Source organism: Euprymna scolopes, chromosome 8, assembly GCF_053919585.1.
Source record: "Euprymna scolopes isolate OS-2025 chromosome 8, ASM5391958v1, whole genome shotgun sequence".
Classification (NCBI taxonomy): Eukaryota; Metazoa; Mollusca; class Cephalopoda; order Sepiida; family Sepiolidae; genus Euprymna; species Euprymna scolopes.
The window spans coordinates 21250986-21277551 of NC_136489.1; the positions used below are offsets into that span (position 1 = coordinate 21250986).

The window sequence follows — 26566 nt, forward strand, 5'->3', positions numbered from 1 at the left end:
TTTTGGCAATAACCATTATTACTTATTTTACATTTTCACCATTATTCTTCCATATTTAATATTACTCTATATTTTATTTTTACTTTATTTTATTTTTGTATTTTCTATTTTACATTATTTGTATTATTTTTCAATTTTATCCATTTTTTTTATTTTAGTACTTTAGTAGTTTATTATTAACTATTCTTATTTTTATTTTATTTTTATTTTATGTTTACCTTTATTGATGATACCACTGTTATCATTATTATAATTATTATATTTATATTATTATTATTGCTTATGATTATTATTATTAATTATTATTTTATATTATCTCAATTTTTTAAATTAATATTACAATTATTATTGATGTTATTATTATTATTATTATTATTATTATTATTATTATTATTATTATTATTATTTATCATTATTTTATTATCATTTTATTTTACTATTATTTTATTATTATTCCTGGAAAATTTAAATGCAAAAAAAAATTCTATCTGAGTTTAATTTTTATATTTATAATATAAATTTAATTAATATGATAAATAAATTTTGCAAATACTTGTAAACTTAAAAATTATATTTAAATTTATATGCTTGTATATTTTCCCCTACTCTCTAATTAATAAGATTTTAAGTTTTAACAATTACTTACGTTTAACTCCATTCTTGTAATCATAAAATATTTTTACGCAAGTATAAATCATGTAAAATACCTGCATGAATATAATTACACGTGATAGTTACCAAAGATGATCATCCCATAAGAAAACCGAAAAAAAACTAATAGGGAATCAATTTAAATGAATGTTTAAAAGGATATGCAAATTAGCTAGATCTTTTGCAGATGAATGCAGTTCCACGAACTATACATAACAAAGTTGTCCTTTCTTTTTACATAAATAGAAAAAAGTTTTTTTAATATGAATATGAATACACAAAAAAAAACAATTTTACAGGAGTAAAAATATAGACATTATAATTATTATATTGTATTATATATATATATATATATATATATATATATATATATATATTATTACCAGTTTTTATTCTACATAATAATGGATGATAACTTCATTCTCATCTGATACCTTAGCCTCATTATTATTACTTCTTCCGATTTCTGTTATCTCAAAATAAAACAGGAATAAACTGATTATAAATTGTCTCCATGCACACAGACGCATCCAACAGGCAGGAAAACGGAAACGTCAGTATATTCTATCTATTTAAATATACATCTATTACGTAGACAGGAATTTTATCTCTGTAGAATTTTTAGATGAAGACGTGGCATATCTAAAACTGATTATGTCGACCAGTCGGGCGGACGAGAGTTAATCTCGCCCTAAACATAGTATTTAACCTTGATCTCGAAAGTTGATAATGATGTCGCTAATCGGCGGCTGTTTGTTTTTATCTTTATAATTTCCTCCACAGCGAGATAATGTGACGCAAGGGTCGGGAAATGGGATTTAAAAAGCCAGAAAAGTAGAGAAAAAGCATGCTGGATTGCAACTCATGCTTGGGTAGTCTCTGCGGCATTACCTGAGAGATTCGTTTCAGACAATTATCAATAAACTAGCCCTTTCTTAAAGGGAGAATGCAAAGCTTACATTAGACAAGTGATATATCTAAGTCAACAGGAGACAAGTCATTTCAACAATGACTGTGGCTCTATTGAAAAAAAAACTCTAAAACTTCTTGTTTTTTTTTGTTTTTTTTTCTCATCAAATTTTATCTATTGCCTTTTCTGCCTCTGGTAAACTCGGTTCTCTCTATGATTCACATACAAAGTTTTTCTTTTTCTCTACTATCAGACTATTATGAAGTACTGTTCTCCTATTTAGGCTGGTTCTTGATAAATTTTAGAAACGTATCTGTAACTTGATTGGCCCTGAGAACTCTCCCTTATAGAAGTGATGTTGCTAGTCTCAGTCTCTTCTACTAATGCTATTAGAGCATGTGTTCCTCAGAATTAATTGATATATTCCTTGCTTCCTTAGTTCCAGCTCGTTTTATTTGTTGGTCTAGAGTCTCCATCAACTCATTTTGTTAATACCTCATTGCAATACAGCTTTTTTTTATTCCAGTAACGTCTTTCTAAGGACTGCGGTGGTGAGGAACTCTCTTCCTGTTCACTGTTTTCTTTCTACATGCAGTCTTGTTTTTTTTTCAAGAGTAAGGTCAATAGACATGTCATGTCTTTACAATAATCATATTTCGTTCTTGTTAGCTCCTTACACCAATGGCTTCATACCTTGTCTCATACAACCATGGTTTATGGTTGAAAGCGATTACGAAAATAGCTTTATTTTGGAAAGATGTAAGCTGCTATATAAAACTAGACGGATGTACACAATATGTCTAAGACTAGCTTTTAATTTAATTTTTTATGGTATTTATTAATTTTTATTCCTACTAGTATTTCAGCCCGGCAGTGCCCGCGTGTTTGGAGGTGAATGATGAGCAAAAAACAGTAATAGTAGGAAGGAAGGCTCGAACCCGTACCGAAAAGAATGGGAGAAAACGTGACGTCTTTGCTGTTACGACCACTGCAAAACCGGAAGTGACGTAGGTTTAAATTAAGACTAGACAATCGAAAAGAGGGGGTGACTTTCGACAATATCGGCGAAAAAAGCGACGCCTCCCTGTAGAAATGTGCCCAGTTGAAGGTGAAGAAATTAATTTTTTTAACCAATTTTTCGATATTTGTCGTCTAAAAGGTCGAGCTTAAAAACGATACTGATCTTGTGAAAATGTGTCGCCTCTATTGAAAGTTTTAGGCAGACATGCAAACAGACATACATACATTTATATATTGGAAGCTCAAATTTTCGACTCAAACCGATTAAAAAGCTTGCCGTATCTCTGAATACACTTTATGTCAAATTTCAAATGTTTAGACCAGAAATTGTCCGAGTAATTTGGTAGAGACCGCAGTAGTCAAAGTTTCTTAACTTTGACTCCTATTATGACCCCTAAACATTTATTGTTTTTGGTTCAAATCAAGTTATTAAAGTAGATCCATGTCCAAGGAACCTATATCTAAAATTTTAATTTTTTATACACAAAATTGACGGAGGAGTTTGGTAGAGTTCTCAAAAGTCGAATCGTTGAATTTTTATCCCTTAACAGTTAAATTTCTGGTCGAAAACCGATTACAAAGATTTTCCCAAATCTCAGTACTCTCGATGTCAAATTTCGAGTCTGTAGACTGAAAATTGACAGAGATATTGTGTAGGGAAATATAAACAGACAGACACACACAGACACGTTCACTTTTATAGATATAGCGCTTTAAATAAGGTCTGGAAGGCTCTAGGAGCCCCTTCATCAACAAGCTCATCAGGAGTCAATCGTTAAATTTCTATCAAGTGTAAAGCAAATGTCACGCAAGAGCGAAGACTTAAGTGGTGATTACTTATAAAATTATAACGAATGCATGAAATGGAATATATATATATATATATATATATATATATATATATATATATATATATATATATATATATATAATAAAATGAAGGGCGAATGGGATTACGAGTAAAAAAATTACGAGTAAATTATACGTTGTAGAATATATACAATTGTATAAAATATATATACAAATTGGGATATGTGGGGAAGTTTAAATTTAAAATATATCTCCAAATAAGTCCAAAGATTTTACGAATTCCTTCTGTCGACAGAGAAAGGGCCTGCGTGAACGGATAGAGACTGACTCTAGAATCATCAGGTGATTCGAAGAGTCACCCCGGGGAAAAATCCTTAACCACTCCATTTTATATGTATTGGCACACGCTGGATTTTCAGTGAGGTGCTGACCAATAGCAGATTTCAAGGTGGACTACGGGGGACGAGACTTACCTAGTCTGATGCTTGCTGGAACATGTTGGTTTATTCTTGTCTGTAAATTTAAACTGGTTCAACCTACATAGATAGCAGCACACTGACAGTTGAATTGATAAATCGCATTACTATTTGTGATGTAGGGTAAACCATCCTTCACAACTGAAGGAAATGCAGATTTAACACGACAAACCAAGCGAAGAGCAACAGATGGGAGACAATTTGATACAGACTTGATAACAAGTCTACCCAAACACTGACCAGGGTCACCAATCCAAGGGATTTTTAAATAAACAGGTTCTCCACAGTGCAATATAGACTATAATGTATTGTGGACTAAGTCACTGCGGAGAGGATTGAAAGTGGGCTATTTCACCGATTTCGATGACAATAAAATATGGGAAGGTGAAACATTCTTTGATCCTCACTCAGTCCCGGACAACGTCGGGTCTCATTGCTAATATTCAATAAGCTATAAATGGTAGAGTTTGAATGACTATCAATTTTGGTAACATATCGAAAATTATGCAAAATTTTAAAGTTTTAATAAGAAAACTATCAGAAATGTATGCATAATATTTCGTAATGTCGTTCAATAGAAATGACTTTTTTCTCAAACATATTTTAAGAATTTCATTTTCTAGTCATTTACTAAAGTTTTATATATTCAGAAAGTATTAAAGAATTGTAATGCTGTCCACCATTTTTTTCTTATTGCTTTAAGTCTGTCGCTTATTGAATTTTCTTATTCTTAAAAAACGAAATAAGTAATTAGAAAACTTCGCTAGACATGTTTTTATATAAAAATGCTTATGCATAACAATATACAAGAGTGAAGCCTATTTTTTTATTTTAAGAAGCAGATCTCTGATATACTATAGTTGCAACTTTAGAGCGATGGAATTGCAATAAAACGAATGGTTGGGGAGAGTGTATTGAATTATTTTTAAATGACAGGGAAAATACACACACACACAGACATTCAGTTTTACATATATATATATATATATATATATATATATATATATATATATATATATATATATAAAACTGAATGTCTGTGTGTGTGTGTATTTTCCCTGTCATTTCAAAATAATTCAATACATGCAAATATATATATATATATATATATATATATATATATAATTTCGAAGTCAGATTTCTTTTTGACATCGAGATTCATCTGGGAGTCCTGATGCCAACATGGAAATGTTGAAATGTTAATCGATCCGTTTAGACTCCTTTTAATGTTTATGTAAGTTTATTTAAACATTTAAATACTTTTAAAATATATAGTTCTTTATTCGTTCATTATCATTACACTTGAACTTAGTTCATCAATTAATCTATAATATAAAACTGAATGTGTGTGTGTGTGTGTGTGTGTGTGTGTGTGTGTGTGTGTGTGTGTGTGGTCGCGAATAGACTCCTATATGGTTGACTATGTTTTAAAAAAACTGATTACATATAATGATAGATGTATCGAGACACAGGAATTGGTATGTTTGATCTGGCAGAACGGTGGTTCATTAAAATTGTGGGGTCTTGGTTCGCGCCTGGTCCACAAAGTATGGAAATAAAAAAAATTTAAAATAAAAAAAAACGTTTACAAGTGTTTTGATATAGATGTATATAAGAATACTTTGATAAGTATGTTTTAACTTAACTAGGGATGGTATAATAAAATTGTGGGGTCTGCGTTCGCGCCTGGCCTCTCTAGAATGGAAATATGCACAAACTTTAATAAAGACTTTTCATATCTATCTGCGTAAGTATATTTGATAATTATGTTTCAGTTTTAAGAAATATGGTATGATAAAATTATGGGATATTCGTTCGTGCCTGACCTCCATAGAATGGAAATATGTCACAAAGTTTAACAAGGTTTTTTTATATTGTGATAAGTGTTTCAGTGTGGACAGGTATGGTATAATAAATTATGGGGTTTATATATTTTATTTTTACTTTCATCATATTTTGCTTTGGTTTTGATACCTCAAATTCGAAACTATCTCTTTATAACCCTTTCTTTTCATAACCTATCATACTTTCATAAATCAGAGTCCATTTTCTATAGGCTGTTTTTGAACCCAGTGAACTTTTGCTAGTATAAATTTATTCATATATATATATATATGGTTTTAAATAAAATAGGCAGAAGTTTCTCAAGAGCTCTTTCGGCTATCATCTCATCAGGAGAAAATCGATAGCTTTAAAAATAATATTATGTCAAAACTTTAAAGAGTTCTAATGGGGAACTATTGAATGTGCCAAAAGTACGGGGACAACTAAAATTAAGTTCATTAACCTTTAAAAACAATTAAAATATTGGCACAACGAGGGGAAAAAAACGGGAGAAAAGATTCAAAGTTACCCAAAAAGAAACAATGCGTTTTATATTTCTTTTTGTAGCACCTCGAACCATTCTATTTTATATATATCGGCACAGCACGGGTTGTCAACCAAATGCTGGCCGATAGTAGAGTCCAAGGCTGCAGAAGGAAGGAGACTACCAGACCCCATCCTCCCTTGTCTGATCTTCGATGGCACATGCTAGTTTATACGAGTTAAAAGATACAAGGATGTTTGCCCAACATAACCAGCATCACACTGGCATTTGAATTAATACACAATATTGCTATTTTGGATGTAAGGCAAACTATACTTGCGAAAAGAAGGAAAAGCAAGTCTCGTAGTATATACCAAACGCAAGGACACAGAATAAAAGCAGTCGTAAATACTTCTGCGAATCTGTTTGGAAGTTTTGACATAATATTATTTTTTACGCTATCGATTTTCTCCTGATGAGATGATAATCGAAAGAGCTCTTGAGAAACTTCCGCCTATTTTATTTAAAACTATATATAAATTCTGTACCTCCAAACATATATATATATATATATATATATATATATATATAACTTAGGGAGTACCAAATTAGTCAAAGAGAAAATTATTCCCAACTCGCATTTAGGTAAAAATGCAGTTTCCTAAAATAATTGAATTCATTCAAAAAGCATCGCTAACAAAAACAAATAAAAAGATTTATATATATATATATATATATATAACTTTATATATGTGTGTGTGTGTGTGTGTGTGTGTGTGTGTGTGTGTGTGTGTGTGTGTGTTTAGCATGTTCGTGTTGAAGCAAGTGTTATAAAAAAGCACTGATTTTTTTGTTTCATTATTTTCTTTTTTACCTTTCCCAATCTCTGAATTTTCTTTTTATATTTTTCTCAAAGTTGTATAATTTGATCCATATGTTTGTTTTTACATAGCGAGCGCTTTCGACTGGAAAATTTCGATTATCCTCAGGCAGATTATGTCATTTAGGTTCTTAAAATAACATTTTTTTTTAATTACGTTTGGTATTTCATGTGTTAAAATTTATATATTTTGTCATGGTGACGTGTTGGGGATGGTTACTTAAATGGGGGGGGAGTTTAATATTAATATTAAACAGAGGAGTTTAATATTAATATTTACCTCGTGTTCAATTAATTTACATGTTTATATACATATTATTTAGAATTGACGAACCTATACATTTTAAAATGTTCCGACTGTATTTATAATTTATATTATTTATTTGAGGTTATTTCGCTTTTATGCATAATGCTTCCGGTATTTTTAGTCTCTTTATATTAGTATCGCTGTGTAGCACCTTGGTATTTCCGACCATGATTCTTCGGAATTCGGAATGATGGAAGCCATGTATTTTTTTAGTGCTGTGACATTGAGCTGGCGTCGGAGAGGAGAAGGGTAAGTCCTCGTGACAACGTGTTGGTAGTGTGGCAAATATAGTCAGCAGTGTTTGAGATAAATTCTGTCAAATTATATTGTTTTTTTCTAGCAAGTTATTTGTCTGCGAAGTGTTGTTGTTGGTTACGAGCGTAGTCGTTTGTAACTTTGTATAATAGATGATAATCTTGATATTTTTATTATTGTTAAGAGATACGTATCTGTGAATTATATTTTTTAGAATATTTTCAACGGTTTTTTAGCTTTTATGTAGCTGGTTGCTAAAATATGTTAATAGGTTGAGGATTATTTTCTTGTTGCATATGAGCAGCTTTATTTAAGTTGCTAATAGTTAGTTAATTCGTTTATAAACAATAGAAATTTTGGGAATTTGTTGTGTATTAGGACTTGTTTTATATATTTTAGAACAGATAATTCTATAACGGTAAAGAGACCGAATTTAATACCACTAGATTATTTACGATAAACCCTCCCACCCCACTGGCAATTATGGTGCTGTCCAGTATATACTCGATAATAACGACTTGATGATATTTGTTGTCCGAAATTTAAGTTGGGTGTACGTATTCCGAAGTACCTGTTTATCCAAATTACTTATAAATAAATGAGATAGCATTAAGAAAAAAAAATTCTCTACAGATAATACATTAGTTATTAAACTGATATAAGTCAAAAGATCAAATACTACCACTAGACATTATTAGATTTAATATAAATTAACACAAAACTTTAAAATAATAACTATTTTATTTATTTATTTCTTTATGTGTGCATGAAAGTACTTTTGTGTACGGAATGAATAAAAGTATATATTAACCGAAACTAAATACGTCATATGGAATTAGGGGCGACTAATAATGCAATTTTCTGCATCTTAATCAATTAGGAAGTGAAATATTAGTGAGCAAAATGACAACGACTGCTATAATCACCAATAAAATTAATTACATAAAAATATATAAAATATTAACTACATAAGACTCAATTTTTTGAATTCATAGTAATATATTACAAATACAATATAGAAAATTTAAATGTATTATAAGATAATATTTATTTCAAACTAATTTTAACATGAAAACATACAGATAGTTTTAAAACTTTGTATATAAATTTTTTTTATATATCTTTTAATAGACTTATTTTCCATGACTCAATTAACTCTATGACGCGCGTATAATCTTCATTTTCTTTCCCTTCTCTTTCTCAGAGATTCTAGACTAATTAAACCATATGACAGGCAGCGGATGGTCACTCTCTTCCTTCTTTCTTCTTTTTTCTTTCTTCTTCTCTTTCCCTTACGCGCAGTTTATTTCCTTCTCTCTATATCGGTATATTTCTCCCTCTTCTTCCTAGGTTATTAAACGCGTGTCAAGTCATTTACATGTAAGAACGTGCATATTTAGGGGCGTGTGTGTGTGTATGTGTGTGTGTGTGTGTGTCTGTTGGTACGTCGGGCTACCGGACAGCCGTTTAAGTGTCATAATGTTCTTGTCGTTGTTGTTTTTTTTAATCCCTCCCATACTAACTTAATTCCCACTCTCTCTATAAAATGTAGTAAGTGGATTGCTACTACCACCCCCTCTGGTTTTTGACGGTCGGGGCCCGATTCTTTTTCTTTCTTTATTTCAGTATCAAAAGTGTAATTGTCTAGTTTAGATGCTTGTAAAATACCATAAGGTTGAAATAAATTATTGCATCGACAATTATGTAATTTCCGTGTTATATTTTTATCTTATTGCTCTGTCTACCACATTGAGCTCTCATACCCGGATTTCCTCCTGGAATTATTCCATTATAACACTATATATATATATATATATATATATATATATATATATATATATATATATATATATATATATATATCATGCTTATAGATATACATTCATATTGTGTCTCCTATTTATTCTTTTCGGAAGTGTATTGACTTTTTCACACGTTCCATTCATAGATTCTTCTTAAAACCTAATTAGCTTCCGAGGCATTTTTAGTTTCCATTTATGAAGCACAGGAATTCTTTGAATTCACAAATATTAATGAATATCCGCTACCAACGTCGAAATGTCTGAATTAACAAAGCCGAGCCACACAGTTGTTCGTTGACGTTAATTATAATTGCCACTTCATTTCGGCCATCATTCATAATTGATCATCAAAGAACGCAGTGAAAGAACTTCCCGTCAATACTTGTATATAAAAGAACAAGTAGACCTCTGTTTATATATATATATATATGTGTGTGTGTGTGTGTGTGTGTGTGTGTGTGTGTGTGTGTGTGTCGTACTTTGGGGTAATTGCGCCAAAATCCGGGGTAATTGGACAATCTAGCTAAAAGTGCTCTTTTGGCAATCACGAATATAATGAGCACATTTTTTTAGTTGGCGCAATTACCCCCGGATTTGGTGCAATTAGCCAAAAGTACGGTATATATAAATATATATATATATATATATATATATATATATAACTACTTCATTTACTCACATAAAATTAATATACGAAAGTATAGATTTATGCGTAAACTTTAAGTATTTACTTCAAAAGTGCTCAATACGTAGGTAGAGCTAGTTAGTAATTTATAAAATATATATGGCGACTAAGCTACACTGAATATTCTGCGTTTCATCCACTGTAGGATTCGTCAGGCTTATGCGCATAAGCCTGACGAATCCTACAGTGGATGGAACGCAGAATATTCAGTGTAGCTTAGTCGCCATATATATTTTATAAATTACTATATATATATATATATCTATATATATATATATATATATATATATATATATATTACATTGTATTACATGGTACTCACCACTTATCAAGGCCCGGAAGCCATTCGGGGATAAAGGTTATTGCGTGTACAGCAATGAATGGGATAGTATCGTAATAATCGTTAGTACTGGAGATTTGATAAAGTGTCTTACTTACTTCTAAGTCATAAGCAATTAAGAAATCGTGACAGAACCTCCCCTCATCATCTGTATTGTTTGAGTGGGCTAACTATTCCACATTGTGAACATTGAAGTCTCCACAAGGGTGAATGTTAGGTGAAGGATGGGCAGACAGGATGTGATTAATTTTCTCAGATATGCTCTTAAAGAGAGTAACTCCGCTGTTATGGGTGCGATAGAGAGCAAATATAGACGCAGTAGTGTGAGCAAGTGAAGCAGTAATTATTGTTTTGCATTATGTATTTTTCTATCCCTTTTTTGTGTTATTACCAGTCTTCTATACAGACCAGCCCTCTTCCTTCGTCTTTCCTTTCCACATATAGTCGGTCGATATCGTCTTTTGAGTGTAGTGCATTTTGCAGCGTTATGAGTTTTCTAGTCTTCTGGCCAAGATTCCTTCGTTCTTTTTCGGTCCAACTTATAAACGGCTCAAAGTATCTTACTAGTGACACTGCCCATGTGTTTATTCCTTTAATTGGGTTTCGACTGTTTTGTTTAGTTTTGAGGAGTTTTCTTGTTAGTCTGGGGTATTCCTTTCATATTTTCTCTTTCATTTCCGTTGCTTTCATCGTGTCTGCTTCCGGCACTCTCAGGTATTTGTCGCTATCATGTACACCTAGTGCCCTCATTTATATTTGATTGGGCAGTACTATGTCTTCTGTTGCTTCTACTTTTCCTCTCCTCGTGGTCAGCAGTGCGCACTTTTCCATACCGAATTCCATTTGGATATCCTGGCTGAAGATTCTGGCCGTGTCTATTAGTGTTTCTAGTTCTATCTCTGTTTTTGCAAACAGTTTCAGATCATTCATGTACATTGGATGGTTCATTGTTTCTTGTGTTAGTGAACTCGTATTCGGCTTAGTATTTTCTTATGATGCTGTTCGTGGACATCATGGCTATAACGAACAGTAATGGTGTTCACCTTGGAAGATCCCTCTTTGTATTTTGATTTCAGTTATGTATTGTCCATCAGCTGTCAGTTCAAGTCTCCATTTTTTCATTGCATTTTCTATCAGATTGGTTATATTTGGTATTTTGTACATTCTCAGCATTCTATTATCCATGTTTGCGGTATTCTATCATATGCTTTCTAGTAGTCTATCCATTCCATGGCTAGGTTCTTTTTCCTTACTTTTGACCTCCTTCAGAATGTTTTGGTCTATGTTTAATACGTCATGTGTTTCTCTTTTTTCTTTTTCAGCCATCCTTTCTGTTCATCTGGAATTAGTCCGCAGTTATGATGCGATTGATAAATCTGTTCTCTCAGTTGTGCAGTAAGTATTTTCGACATTGTAGGTAAGCAGGTGATATGTCTGTAGTTGCTGGGGATGGTCGCTTTTCTGTATCTTTTTGCACCAATGTGGTTCTACCTTTGGTCATCCATTCTGTGCTTAGTGGATACATCTTTTCAGTTGCTGAACAAGCCTTTCGTGAAGTGTTGTGAATGTCTTAAACCAATTCTGTCATGACCTGGTGTTCTCCAGTTGAACATTTTTCGTAAGATTGTCTTCCGGGTTTCCTTATTAGTTTCATTCTCTGTTCCTTGTTATTATTATTATTATTATTATTATTATTATTATTATTATTATTATTATTATTATTATTATTACTATTATTATTATTATTATTATTATTATTGTTATGTTGTTGTTGCTGCTGTTGTTGTTGTTGTTGTCGTCGTCGTCGTCGTCGCTGTCGTCATATATATATATATATATATATATATATATATATATATATATATATTAATACGATAGCGTGTGTGTTATTTTCTGTGTCACGCTGACATCCGGGTCATTTAATTGTTATGTACTTCCATTTCTTGTAATAAATAATTTTATCAGGAATTTTTCATAAGTTTTGGTTTCGGTTTATAGCTGATAGCGCTCATTAATTTAATTTGTTATAATTAATTTAACTAAGAATTCTTCACAATTTTGGTTTCGGTTTCGATTATAGCTGATGGCATGTAAGTTGTCTATTGTTTTTTATAAATCATTTTGCCAAGAATTCCTCATAAGTTTTGGTTTCGGTTTCGATTATAGCTAATGGCACTCCAATAATCTATATTTTTAAATTATTTTATCAAGCATTCTTCGTAAGTCTTGGTTTCAGATTCAGTTTTGATTCAAGCTGATGAATCAAAGTCATACAAATATCTTTTTTTTTTAAATCGCAATTTTATAATATATAAAAATCGATAGAACATTCGCTCTATAATAATATATACGAAATCTACAAGAATTAAAATATCATATTTAAGCGTTTTTTTTTTGTTTGTTTTTTGTTTTTTACTACCTGGCTACGCCAGGCGTCCCTGCTAGCTTGGATGAATACTTTTACAGTTTTAACAAAATAGCTACAATAATATCAGAGCGTCTCCATTTACACTGAATATCTACAGAATGCCAACATCAATATATTAAATATGAATCAGCCCCCTGTGAAATTTCCGCAGGTTCCGCTATTTATTTATTTACTCACTAAGAGTAGTCACACAGGCCATTTCTTTGAGAACAACTTGTAATGTTCTCTGGAGTCTTAGTGACAACAAGTCTCCTCAGATTTCCAATACTCTCCACCGATTTTGATAACCACTGTAGATGGATTTGCGTGATCGTACCAGCCACTTACCATTGATTTCTCATTTTCAGCGACTATTGGTCTTCACTAGAATTTGGGCGGCAAAAAGCCTCCCCAATATCCCAGTCCTATTTGCACTCATCCAACGGAGGTCTGGCTAATGCTTTCTCTCCTCGGTCTTTCCATCCTCCTTGACCTTCCTGTGGTTAATTGTGCGGCTGTTGTTAGGGATTCAGTTTCTCTGTGTAGGTTTCCTTTTTGTACCCATGTCCAAGTGTTTTCGTTAGTCTTATCTTTTGTCATCCTTATAAATTGTCCATGTAGTTGTTTCTCTTCCCATTTTTCTTTTCTCATCTTATCCCTTGTTTCTTATGTTTCTGTTTTGTTTGTTTTCTTTTTGTTGTTGTTTTTTTTAGTGTCCTTTGTCGCAGTAATTATTTTTTCGGTGTTCTGAATTATGTGTCTTTCTAATTTTTTTTCTTGTGTCATTTATGCAGTCTTCTGTGCACACCGGCCCCTTTCCTCCGTCTTTCCCTTTCACATATACGGTCAATACATTCTTTAGATGTAATGCATTGTGCATAGTCATTAGTTTGCTTGTCTTTTAGTCGTCATGTCTGAGTTCTTCTTTGGTCTAACCTATAAATTGTCCAGAGTACCTTACTAGTGACATTGCTTATGTGTTTATGCCTTTAATTAGGTTTCTACTATATAGCTTCGTTTCGAGTATTTTTCTTGTTCTTCTGAGGTATGACTTGTCAATTTTCTCTATCATTTCTGTTGTTTTGACGCCCAAATATTTTTAGCTATGATGTTTACTTATTGCCCTCATATCCGTTTCCTTGGGAAATATTATACCGTCCGTTGCTTCCAGAGTTCCCCTTCTCATAATCAGGAGCGTACACTTTTCCATTCGGATAGTCTGATTGAAGATTCTCTTTGTGTTTATTAGCGTCTCTAGTTCTTTCTTGATTTTTGCAAAAAACTTCAGGTTATCCATGTACATTAGGTGGGTCATTCTTTCATCCGGCTTGGAATTTTTTTAGTATTTTGTTAAGGGGTATCATGACTATGATGAATAGTAGTGCTGACAGGGAATCTTCTTATAAGATACCTCTTTGTATTTTAATCTCTATTATGTATTGTCCATCAGATGTTAGTTCAAGTGATCATGTTTTCATTGCATTTTCTATTAAATTGATAATTACTTGGTACTTTCAATTATCTATACTTGCGGGATTCTGTCATATGCTTTCTTGTAGTCGATCCATGCCATGGCTATGTTATTTTTCTGCGTTTTACCTTCTTTACGAACCCTTTGGTCCACGTATAATAGGTCATTGTTCCTCTTATTCTTTTTTGACATCCTTTCTGTTCCTCGGAAATTAGTCCGCGATTATGGAGGGAATGATAAATTTGTTTCCTCAGCTGTCCTGTTAATATTTTTCACATCATGTAAAAGGCCTGTACTTGCTCAGGATGATTTCTTTTACTGTGTTTTTTGTATTTTTGTTTTTGTTTTGTTTTTTTGCACTAAAGTAGTTTAACCTTTGCTGGTACTTATGCTTCTTGGATACATCTTTTCATGCTCTGAATTAGTCTTCCATGTAGTCTTGTGAATTTTTTAAAACAATAGGCGTGTAATCCTTCCTTATACTAGTCATCATCAGAGATTACTCCCTGATAATCACCGGTGATTTTCTTTGGAGTATGGGTGACAAGAACTCTTCCCACATTTCCCTTGTACTTTACCTCTTTCAATAACTTTTGCAAATGACGTTGCGTTATCGCAACAGGCATTTACCATTGATTTATCGTTGACAGTGACCATTGGTCTCCGCCGTGAAGTAGGTGGCAATAAACGTTCAGTTTTCTTTGTACTCTTTCAGTGGAGGTCTTATTGATGCTCTCTCTGCTCGGTATTTCCGATCCTCCATGACCCTTCACAGCTATTTTGTGTGGAATCAGCTGAGACTGAGGCTCGCTTTTTTGTATATATTTATCCTGTTTTGTTTATTTATAATATATATATATATATATATATATATATATATATATATATATATATATATAACAGATAAGATGTCTTGCAGTCTCAGTTGACTAGGGGTGTTTTATTTTTGTTGCAGTTTTCTTCTGTGTTGTTTGTGTTCATGCGTTAGTTGTCGCATCCGAAGATTTTTCTTACGATTTCAGTTGTTTTTGTAGAGTCTCAGTCTCCCCTTTGATTCCAATTTCTTTTAATCTAATTTGTTCATGCTTTTAAAGACTCATCATAGAGCTCCTAATATAATCTTCGTACTTCACCAAATGCATTAAACGCTACTTATCAATAGGTCTCTCTCTCTCTCCCTTTCGGTTCTGTAGTAGCTTCTTCTTCCCATAATTTATCACTTCCCCGCGCTACTGCTTATCTACAAATGACGATTTTCAACATGGTCTCTTTCTTCCAGGATGTAGGGAAGGTGTGAAAGTCTAGTGAGTTGAATACGGTTTCCTTGTTATTTCAATCATTTTTAAACCGTAGGCATGACAAGTAATCAAGATAACCGAAACAACACAATCACAAAGAACAAATAAATAAACAAGAGAGAAAAAGGAAAGAAAAAATATAATAAGAAAAGAAAGAACCAAAGAAAAGGCTTACAAATGAAAAGAAACAAGAAAAAAAGAAAAAGATAGAAAAAAAATTAAAAAAAAAAAAAAAAATAAGCACCAACGATCAAACTCAAACAATCGGTTCGTTGTGTTGTATACGTTCAGATTTTATATGAGTACAATATTGATGAGGAAGAAAAAAAAAACATCTCGTAAAAATGCATTGAATTCATGCAATGTAGGTGGAGTGGGTGGGATTGATTGATTCGACGTCACCTGAAACAATAGTGCCATGGTTAATAAGTACATCTACACCCACACGCCATTGATCAATAAAAGAAAATTATAATGAAGGGAAATGTTCAATATATATATATATATATATATATATATATATATATATATATATGCATACATACGCACGCATTCATATATACGATGGCAGTAAAGTAACACATATGATGTTTAAAGAGTGAAAAAGTATAAACTAAAAGTTTATATGTATACTAGCAGGCCGCCCAGCGTCGCCAAGTCGTAACTTTTAATATCTTAATTCATACAAATTATGTATTTCTTATTATAGAGACAATTCTTGATCGATTCATATATTAAACTTAATATATAATAGTGAGATGAAAACAATATATAAAACGCACTGATCCCCATCTGGCATCAATTGAAATGGATGGCTTTCGTCTTGAGGAGGCTCCGTGTTTTAACGAGCTTCTGGGTTTGACCTTTACTCCTGATCTGAAGTGGAACACATACATCAAGTCTGTTGCCAAGGTCGCTGAGAAAATAGTGGGATCCTTCTACCGCTCCAGAAGATATATCACTACTGATGCAATTCTCTATCTGTATAAAAGCCAAGTACGTCCAAGAATGGAGTACTGCTACCACACCTGGGCAGGAGCTGCTAAAAACAACCTATCCTGCCTTGACAGAGTACAAAATAGACTACGTGGCTTAGTGGGGGATTCCCTTTTCTCTTCCCTGCAACCTCTCTCCCACAGAAGAGACGTTGCGAGCCTGTCTTTGGTTTATCGTTATTTCCATGGCAAGTGCTTGTCCGAGCTAAAATCTCTGGTCCCCCCTCGCCAATCTTTCACGATAAACACCCGTCTAGCTGAAACCACTGTCAATAATTTTCCCACTCTTTATCTTGCCTAAATCAAAACGTAGGTTCCATGAACAAAGCTTCTTTCTTTGAAGTGCACGCCTGTGGAACTCTTTTCCGTTTGCCTGTTTCCCACTTGACTACAACTTGGATGTCTTCAAATCCAACATAAAACAATACCTGATGAACCGCCCCCTTAAGTAAGACACTTTATCAAACCTCCAATACTAACGATTACTACGATACTATCCCATTGACTACTGTACACGCAATAACCCTTATCACCGAGTGGCTTCCGCGCCTTGATAAGTGGTGACCTCCATATATATATATATATATATATATATATATATATATAACTTGGGTGCAATCAGCTAGAATTGAAACCAAAACATACACATCTCCACCTTTATTCCTTAGCCTCTGAGCCACGCCAATACACTTGCATTTATGACTAGTTTTCATGTAATGCTTATTCAATTAATGCCAGTAGCAGCAAATTCATAGCGTCACTACAATATTCATTTGCTAATATCTTTCCTCTGATGAGAAGAACACATTTCATTGAAATACCGGGGATTAAGGAAATTTCGATATACCTTTTTGTATCAGGTAGCAGAAAGGGAATTCCAAAGTCTGGTTGTTCGAGGAGAGAAACTATTAAAGTAATAAGCTTTCTGGCATCTAGAGACCTCAACAGTGAAAAGGTGAGATTCTGTTGCTAAGCAGGTTTGTCGGGAATATGTTCGTCGAGGGGCACAAGTGCAAATGTAATATTGTGACCCTTTGGGTTAACAGCAGGGCCATATTGACATATAATATAATAATATCGCAAAAGGAATGTGAAAATAGAAAATAGATGTAAATATGACTTTTGGGTTGCATAACATCAGCTGTTGGTCTGAGACACGTAATGAGACACGTGATGAAATGTAGATTTGGGGAGATTCTAGGCAGTCGTTAGCTGGACATCAGAGAGAACAAACGTCTCAAAATGAGGAGTTGGTCTCCATGACGCAGTGAGCGGCGTCATTTCAGGCAGCCAAGATGTAAAAACGCTGTAATCTTTGAAGACGTCGGCCGAAATCATGAAATAAATGTTCGTAAAAAATTCAGGTATTTTTTTGTTATTTACAGCTGTTAAAAAGAACTGCTTGTCTACAACTGTTTCGATGTGTCCACGTCAATGGTTTCCTGTTAGAACTGTTACATAAATGTTAAAATATATACACTAGACGATCAACTAAATGATACGATGTATATGCATTTACACGTACATGAATATACAGAAACCCCACTATTCAACATGTACGTCGTTATAGAACATATGTTTACACACAACATAACGTAAGCTTTTTGGTGCCGCCACATACACATTACACAGAAGACGCTTTATTGATCCCCACATAATGTAACATCATCATCATCAGAGTACATTCATTAAAATATTAATGTATTTATCAACGTATCGTGGATAATTCAATTATTTCAATCAACTCGAAAGTTGATAAGTTTATAAATGATTTTCAATTTCTTTTTCTTTATAACACATACTCACACACACATTCATATATATATATATATATTAATATATACATATATATATATTAATATATATGTGTGTGTGTGTACATGTGTGTGTGTGTGTGTGTGTGTGTGTGTGTGTGTAGTATCAATGAAATAAGAAAATGACGATAGAAAAATATATATAAGATGTATATAGATTTATTTATTTATTTATTTATTTATTCAAAAGGATGATACATTAATTAGGGGTATAGGATAAAAAGGGCTTTTTATACCATGTCATTTCGAAACGTAATCCTTTTCGTCAAGAGAGGAGAGCAGTTGCTAAGTAACATAATAGGAATGCGACGTCTAGCGATAATTACATTAGGAGTGAAATAATTGTGCAGTGAGAGAGAAAAAATTGAGACCGGGAGTGGGAGAACTAAAGGGATCTGTCTTACAGGAGGAGTATAGTTTTTAGTATATAATGAAACTACCTTTATATAAATGGACAAACAAGTAAATAAAAATTTTCGAGCCCACATTTTTTACTCTTTTGTATAAAAGCATTTATTACTGTTACTTTCAGAAAAGTTTCTCCCTGCCAAATGTTTATTTTACCAGAATCCGTTTTTCCTTCCTCCGCCGCATGCCGGTCACAACTGGCCCATTCTCGTTTTCTCTATTTACAAGTCCATTTTCTTTAACGTCGACTTTCTTTCCTAAACCTCACGTCGGCCATATGCCGGGCATTTCTCGCCTATATCTTTACACGTCCGTTTCTCCAGAACAAGTGTTGAATTTTTCCCCCTTTTTTCCTTTCCTCCTCTCGCGCACGGTTCCTAATTTGCATATGCCCATTTTTCTGCTACTGCTGCTGTTGTTGCTAATTTCTTTACATCTTCTTCACTGCTGTAGATGCTATGTTTCAATTATGGTATAACATCTATTATCGATATGTATGGATGTCTGTGCATATGTTATGTGGGTGTGTATGAGTTGGTATTTATAGAGATTCAATTATACATACATATATACATACATATATATATATATATATATATATATATATATATATATTAAAGGATAGAATAATCGATAAATAAGCAACAGCTATTTCATAAAAATCATTAATAGTGATTAAGTTTCGAAACTATGATTATAAAGTTATAATTCTAATTTATTTCAGCCTGAAGAATCCTAGAGTGGATGAAACGCGCAATATTCAGTGTAGTTTAATCGCCATATACATTTTATAACTTACTAACTAGCTCTACCTACGTATTGAGCAGTTTTGAAGTAAATACTGAAAGTTTACGCATAAATCTATACTTTTGTATATTAATTTTATGTGAGTAAATTAAGTAGTTATATATATATATATATATATATATATATATATATATATATATATATATATATATATATATATATATATATATATATACCAGATCATATGTATGAGATCAGAGAAAGAAAGTCGACGTCAAAGAAAATGGACGTGTAAATAGCGAGTACAAGCTTAGGCATTTGGACGATGTCAAAAATATATATCATGCATAGATCATCGTATAACGATTAGATCACTGTCTGACTGGCGTAATAAACATTTAAAATTAAAATGTTTACATTCAACGTTAATTCACGCGGTTAATGGTAGCCGAATGGATTAGGTTTTCGCTAATCGAGCCAGAGATCGCTCGTTTTGCCGAGTTCGAATCGTTCTTCTGGTGTTAATCGTGACACCCTGCACTGAAGATTCCCGAAAGGATGAAACACTAGTGTCTTTAGGTATTTAATTATCATAGTAAAAAAATAATATATATATATATATATATATATATATATATATATATATATATATATATATATATATATACGTGTGTGTGTGTGTCGATTGGTAGGGTTATATGTTTATATAAAATTATTTGCGTTGAAGTCATATATATTTGAATGTGTATGTATATACACGCGTGCATGTATGCATATGTATATATTAATTTATTTATTTATTTCGGACGAATATTCTAATCTTTATTAGTTGTTGTTTAACGACGTTTTGGCCAACTATTTCTCTGGCTGGCAGTTCTAGAAAAGAAGCTTACTTCATGGAATCCCCGTTTAGGTTTAGGCACCGATAGAGAGTGGGAGAAATGAAGTGATATAAGTATAGATGTATATAAATAAGTGCATGTGTATATATTTGCAGGTGTGTGTATATGTGTGTCCATGGGTGTGCGTTACACATCCCTGTGACGGTGTCGAACACCTATTATTGAAATGAATTTCTCACCGTAACTGTAACTTTTTACGATTTAAACTATTTTAAAGTCTTTTTCTTACATTAGATCCTGTAATTGAGAGTTTAAAAACGTTAGAATTACTTGCGAATATTTTTAATATTTTGAAGATAATAGAAACAATAGACGTTTTATTCTGTTAAAAACGGACAACAGTTGATGTTGACTTATGATAAGTGATTTATGGCATACTCATAGAGTAATGTGATTGTGTGGTGACTAATGCGTATTAATCCCTAACTGTGCATCGAACGGATGCGAGAATACTTAGTTCGCTGCACCTTGTCAAACCAAGAAACTAATTAAAACATTCTTAATGAATATTTTTTCAATATTTACATACACACACACACATATATGTATATATATATATATATATATATATATATATATATATATATATATATATATATATATATCACAAATGATTTGCTACGAAACAGATACTGTCAAGAATTGCAAATGTCAACTGAATTAAAATAATAAAACTGTGAAATGATCAACATCATTAACTTTGGAATATAGACTTTGTCATTTATTCATTATATATATATATATATATATATATATATATATATATATATATATATACTAGCAGGCCGCCCGGCATTGCCCGATCGTAAAATATGATTAAATATAATAGTTTGATTAATGCAGATTTCATATTTATTAAGAAGTTTTAAAAAATGACCTGTGCGCCGCCACCGAGAATGTAAGCCAAAACGGTTAGCTTACGATTTACTTTTTATTTTGAGGTTAATGCCTGACCTATGAAGACATGTTTGCTGTAAGGCTAAAAATTAAAACATGAGGCAATAGCTATTACGGTACGCATGCATATTCGTAATGCCGTCGTTTGACTTTCACCTGATGAATTCCATTTTTTTTTTAATATTTATACTTTTGCCGCGAATTTTCTCGGCTGAAACCCAAATATAAAGTTTCACATAGGTTCGAATACCCAATATATTAATTTTCATGTCTGTAGATTAAAAACTGACAGAGGAGTTTGGTAGACAAAATTTATTAGATAAATATATATACGCATGCATAACTATATATAGGAAAAGGTTTGTGTTTACTATAACCTTTTTACGCAAATATTACGCAAGTATAAATCATGTAGCATATCTAAATGAATATAATTACACGTAATCTGTCTCAATGGTTACAATGCACACAATAACACCTATCCTTGAGTTGTCTCCGGGCCTTGATATGTCGTAACACCTTTATACATCGCTTAGTACGCTAGTGGCAGTTTTTTATCACTTCCCAATATGTTCAACCCACCATAGGGAGCATTTATAGTCATCCACATAAAGCACTGTTTCGCTGTTAGCAACTACCTCAAGACAGGTTTGAAATTTTACGCTTCTAACCGTTACGCTATTCGACTACTGCTAAGATTAGTATTGAATGAACAATATCCAAACATTGTCCAAACGCCTAAGCTCAATTTATTTACACAATGAGCATCGTTTAATACGCTAGTGGCAGTGTGTTTGTGTGTTTACTTAGGTATTATTATTTTATTTGGGTAAAATATAATAAAACTAACAGAAATTTTTTACTTAGTCTATTTGGGATTTTTTTTCAATTTTTCTAATGATCTTTTTGTGTTAAAATCGATAAACAATACTATAACTTCTGCATGTATCATGAACGTTTTTCATTCTTCGTTGAATCATCATGGCTGAAAACGCAAATAAACGAAAAAGTTGAAGAAAATGCAAAGCATTTCAAAGCGTAAATGTGAAACGGGTTCGTAAAGTAAGTTAGATGCCTGTAGAATGTTTTCACACTATTCCATGAAAGACGTTAACAACTTAAATTTCGTTATGCTAGAATTAGCGACAAAGGATAAAGGTGTATTACGTTAAGCTCTTAAAAATGTTATTACTGGTTTCATACGTAATATTATTAATTGTAGATTGTTGAGTTTTGATGAGCATGAATATAGGTAAAGATGGAACCAGTAAAATTGCACCGGTAAAAATGGCACCGGTAAAAATGGCACCGGTAAAAATGGCGAAAGTGAAAAAATGGGTACAAATGGCACTTTAATCACAGAAAATGAGGACCGTTCAAGAAATGCAGGTTAAGCTCCCCTGCTTCTAGTTTAAAATAGGACTAAGCCCAGCTCTTAAAAAAATAAATAAATATTTTAATTAGGATTTACATTGGTAGGAGTGGGGGCTAGGTTTTCTTAAATAGGGGAGGTAGAGATAAGGAATATAAAACTTAATTGCTTATATATCCACTTTCTCTCTCTATTCCTTTGATTATTTATCATAAGTTATAACCTTAGCGGCTAAGCTGGGAGGCGCACTACAGAACAACTGAAAGCAAGACCCATAACAAGCGAACTAATTCACAACCATGCAGGGATATTTTGCCCCAAACTTGTAATTTTTACAAGCTGCTAAGAGGCCTCTCATCAATATTGAAAAAAAAACTATTGATTTTGGGGAGTAATTTTTTTCAATAAAGAATGGTTTTTAAAATAATGACGTCAGTATTTCAATACGTCCCGTACAATTCTGCATACTTATGCAGAGGAGTTTTGTTAATAGCTTTACTAATAGCTAATTTTCTTTCACAGCAAAAATGTTATAATTGCGAATTGAGGAAAAATATAAACGAACAAAAGCAAAACAAAAGCATCGATCATTTAATAATTATTGGCAAAACAGAAAAATACCCGATTCAAAGTTAGCAGCAAACAGTATTTAGTCAGTTTCTGATAATAAACTTCATCAGTAATATAGTAGAACCCCGGGATACGGCATTAAAAATTAGTAACAATATACAGTAATGTATCTTATACACATGTATATAATAAAACATTGATTTAATTTGAATAAAATAAAATTGGAATCAAGTGCGCTTGAAAGACAAATTACAACGCAATTTTACGAAAATAACCAGCGTTTCTATAACGGAACTTACTCCCCTGACGTTAATGCACTGTTCCCGACATTTAAAAATACAACTGCTGGGAGACAACGCGCGGATCTGTACTACTGACTTTTCTTCCTCTAACTTTACAACATGGCAAGAAAGAAGAAGAAGAAAGAAAAAAACAAAAGACTAAGGATGGAGTTTGACTCCGAAATATATTTAAATTATAAATTTCAAACAAGTAAAATATTTGTTTATTTTCATAAAATTGTGTTGTAATTTCAAGCGCACTTGATGCGTATTTTATTTTATGCAATTTTATATATATATATATATATATATATATATATATATATATATATATATATATATATATATATATATATATATATATAAGACTTCCACTATCCTGGTTATTTCAAACAGTGGCTCCATATTTATTGATTTTTGTATTTGTGCTTGTTTTTGGTAAATAAATAGATATATGAAGATAAAAGAAGCACTAGAAGACCTTCATGCGTTCGTCTTGCATTGAGCTTTCTTATACTTTTCCATGTGTATACACGTGTGTGTGCGCGCGTATGTGTGTATGTGCGTATGTGTGTTTGTATGCATAAAATGACAGATTTCACTTATTAAAGCATACACAAGAATTTTCACAAAAATTGAGTCCTTTCCAGTTAATAATATTATCGATAAATTATGTATATTTCTCCTGCATGTTATCAGAGAGCAAGTGTCTGTAAATAATAATAATAATAATAATAATAATAATAATAATAATAATAATAATAATAATAATAATAATAATAATAACTAGCGGGACCTGTGGAAATTCCACAGGGGACTCATGAATATGTAATATATTGATGTTGGCATTCTGTAGATGTTCAGTATAAATGGAGACGCTCTGATATTATTGTAGCTATTTTGTTAAAACTGCAAAAGTATTTATCTAAGCTAGTACGAACGGCCAGTAAAGCCCGGCCGTAAAGTACGTTTAATTATGATATTTTAATTCTTGCAGATTTCGTATATATTATTATAGATTTAATGTTCTATCGATTTTTTTATATATATTATAAAGTTGCGATTTCAAAAATAACAACATATATCTATATGACTTTGGTGTATCAGCTTGAATCGAAACCGAAATAAAACTTATGAAAAAATTTATATATATATATATATATATATATATATATATATATATATATATATATATATATATATATATAAATAACTTGAATTCCTTCAACCATAACCAAAACTTATGAAGAATTTTTGATAAAATTATTTATAAAAAAAATAAATAGATAAAGTGCCACCAGCTATAGTCGAAACTGAAGCCAAAACCTATGAAAATTCTTGATAAAATTATTTATGACAAGAAATAGAAGAACATAACAATTAAACGGTCCGGGTGTGAGCGTGGCACACAAAAGAACACACACGCTATCATATTAATATATATATATATATATATATATATATATATATATATATATATATATTAATATGATATAGATATAGATATAATAATAATGAAACAATTGATACAAGCACAAACTGGCTGGAGTACTTGAAAACGAAATTCACAAAATACTCTTGGGAATGGACGTACAAACAGTCAACCTATCCAAGCATGAAGACCGGATATCATAATTATTAACAAGAAAGTAAAAAAAAACCTGCTAAATCGTAGTTCCTGGAGGCCAGATGGTGAATATCAAGGAGACGAAGAAGCGAAGCAAATACACGGAATTGGGCAGAAAAGTGAAAGAGATATAGAAGATGAAGAAAGTCAAGATAACACCGATAATAGCAGTAGCACTTTGAGACAACCCAAAAAATACTTCGAAAAAAGAAAGGGAAAGATTAGAATGTTGGAGGAGGGGGTTTGAGAAGATGTAACAGATAACAATAATGAAAACTGCTGAAATATTAGGGAAAACCCTCGAATGCGGAAACACATGAGCTACAAACGTTACCTGCACATATAGAAACTGCAACCGAAATAAAACAAAGTTAGCGGAACACCACTGGGAATCAAGAAAACTGAAAACGTATTAAGTTCTCCCACATACAACAAATTATAGTGTCGACATCAACTGACACCACACAAGAAGGATGGAAAGACTGGTGAGGTAAAAGCACTAATCAGACCTCCACTAGATGAGTTCGAAGAGGATTGGGGGTCAAATTCACCTTCCGCATCCCCGTATTTACAAAGCCATTTGGCAGAAGTGACATCAGACAAATTTTAAGGTACTAATGACCAACATGTATATAATGTACTATGTTTTAAAAGCAAATATAAAAATAGAAGTTTTATTCAAGCAGTCTTTATTTGAACTTTTCTAACAAAATTATAACTTTTCTAAGAAAAATATGATTATGAATTTTTTTTTTTATATTTATGAACAGTTTTTTTTAAGAGATTTTGTTTAAAAATGTTTATGAACTTTTTTTTTACCAATAGTCAAATGAAATGAGATTTTTAATAGTCATCTGCCAGAAGAAACATTGCGAGCTTGTTTCTGTTTTATCGTTATTTTCATGGCAAGTGCTCGACTGAGCTCCAATCTATGGTCCCCTTCGCCAAACTTTCACGAGAAACACTTGTTTATTTGAAACCACTATCTATAATTTCCACTACTCTTTATCTGTGCCTAAACCTAAATGTAGATTCCATTAAAAAGTCTTCTTCCTTAGAACTACACGCTGTAGAACTCTCTTCCTTTTGCCTGCTTTCCAGCTGACTAACTGAAGCTGGTCATCTTCAAGTCCAATGCAAACAAGTTCTTGATGAGTCGTTCACCTTAAGTAATCCAATTTACCAAATTTACACTACTAGCGATAACTATATTGTCGCATTGACTGCTGTGCACTCATTAACCCTTATCCTCGAGTGGCCTCCGGGCCTTGATAAATGGTGACTCCTATGTTAAAAAGAAAAAAATTGAGGCTCCTAACGCCGTTCTGAGATT

General features: G+C 32.2%; 1 protein-coding gene across 7 annotated transcripts in view; it reads left to right on the forward strand.

Moving 5' to 3' along the window:
* LOC145283502 (dopamine receptor 2-like) overlaps positions 1-26566 on the forward strand; it is a 1112732-nt gene that overhangs the window by 888430 nt on the left and 197736 nt on the right. For 4 of the 7 annotated variants that reach the window (XM_080132330.1, XM_080132329.1, XM_080132327.1 and 1 more), the window contains one exon: positions 11767-11839. The exons of the other annotated variants lie outside the window; for them this stretch is intronic. The gene's annotated coding sequence lies outside the window, so the exon portion shown is untranslated. The remainder of the gene's footprint in view (positions 1-11766; positions 11840-26566) is intronic. 7 annotated transcript variants of the gene reach the window in all.